Below are 2116 nucleotides of genomic sequence, written 5' to 3' on the forward strand. Positions count from 1 at the left end.
AAACTTGGTTTCACCCTCTTCAAGACAGACATATTTGTTTTCTTGGTTGTCTATGGTATGATCAAGACTCTTGTCCAGCACCACAACTAAAAGGCATTAATTCTTCCACTGTTGTACTTAATAATCATCCAGCTTTGTAAATAATTGTAAGTAATCTTCACAAGTAATTGCAAAGACCATGGCCTGAATCAGGCACACCTTAGTCATATATACTTGTTGTTGTTCTTGTTAGATACTTATGAGTTTAGTATGAATCATAGCAATCCTACGAACAAAAGCCCTGTTCTATCCTGCTCTATCCTCAAACTACCTGACACAGAAAAACCCATTGCAGCAGTCATCGTGTCAAGCCACCTGGTTGAGTGTCCTTCTCTCCTTCTCTGACTCTGATCTTTTCCCAGCAGCATGTCCTTTTCCAAAGAATAACGTCTCTTAGCAACATGTTCAAAATATGTGAGGTGAGACCTCATTCTAGCCTCCAAAGAATACAGTGGCTGCATCCTCTCCAAGACATATCTATTTGTTCTCTTGGCCATCCATGGGATGTCAAGTGCTCTTCTCCAACACCACAGCTCAAAGGCATCAATTCTTTTTTCTGTCATCCTTATTCATTGTCCAGGTCATAGATGCATAACAAGTAATCAGAAAGACAATGGCCTGAATCAGATGCACTTTAGTCCTTAAACTGATATCATTACTCCTCAATAATTTGGAGAGGTCCTTAGCTGCAGTTTTCCCAGTGCAAAGTATCTCTTTATTTCCTGACTACTGGTACCAAAGTTGTTAATTGTGGATCCAAGCAAGATGAAGATTTATATAAAGAATAAATAGGAGAGTAGGAGTTGTTTTTATGTTGTTATGTGCTGTCGAGTTGCTTGTGATTCATAGCGACCCTATGTACAACAGCCCTAAACCCTGCTCTGTCCTGTGTCAATTGCACTGTCTCTGACACACCCATTCTGATTACCCGAGTCACTGAATGAACCCACCTCATTGTACTGTCCCACCACCCTCCCAAGCATGATGTTCCTCACCAAGGACTGGTACTTCCTTACAACACGTCCAAAGTATGTCAGACGAAGCTTCAGAATCGTTGCCTCCAAGGAGCAACCTGGTTTAACCCTCTCCAGGATGAATCTATTTGCTTTCTTAGCAGTCCATGGTACAATCACTATACTTCTCCAGCACCACAGAATGAATTTTCGTTCTATCCTCCCTAGTTATTGTCCAAATCTCTGACATATAACAAGTGATTGTAAAGACCATGGTCTGTATCAGATGCACCTTAGTCTCCAGAGAGAAACCATTGCTCCTCAGTACTTTGGAAAGGTCCTAACAGCAGACTTTCCCACCACAATGCATCTTTTAATTTCCTGGCTGCTGGTGCCAAGACTGTTGACTATGGAGCCAAGCAAACTAAAGCTGTGAACAATATCAATCTCTCCATCATCCATCTTGATGCTGCCAATTGGTCCAGTGGTAAGAATCTTTGTCTTCTTGACACTGAGCCTTAATCCATAGTGAAGGCTGAAATCTTTGACCCTCAGCAGCAAGTGCTTCAGGTCCACCTCAGTTTCAGCAAGCAGGGTTGTGTCATCTGCATAACACAGATTGTTTATAGATCTTCCACCAATCCTGACCCATCATTTCTCCTCATAGAGCCCAGGCTCCAGGATAATCTGTTCTGCATACAGGTTGAAAAGGTATGGAGATAGGACACATCCCTGGTGTACACCCTTCCCAATTCTGAACCATGTGGTATTTCCTTGCTCTGTTCTGATGACTGCCTCTTGGTCCAAGTATAGGTTTAGCATTAGCATGATCAAGTGTTCTGGGATCCCCATTTTTCTCAGAGTCAGCCACGATTTGTTATGATCCACACAGTCAAACACCTTTGCATAATCAATGAAACACAGATAGATATTCCTCTGGTACTCCGTGCTTTCTGCTAAGATCAATCTAACTATAACTACAATATACCTGGTACCATGACCCCTTCTAAACCCAGCCTGGACTTCTGGCAGTTCTCTGCTCATGTGCTGTTCCAGTCGTTTTTGGATAATCTTCAGTAGAATCTTGCTTGCATGTAAAATCAATGATATTGTTCTATCTCTGC

This window comes from Elephantulus edwardii, unplaced genomic scaffold (assembly GCF_000299155.1).
Source record: "Elephantulus edwardii isolate Elephantulus edwardi_28Jun2011 unplaced genomic scaffold, EleEdw1.0 scaffold00043, whole genome shotgun sequence".
Classification (NCBI taxonomy): domain Eukaryota; kingdom Metazoa; phylum Chordata; class Mammalia; order Macroscelidea; family Macroscelididae; genus Elephantulus; species Elephantulus edwardii.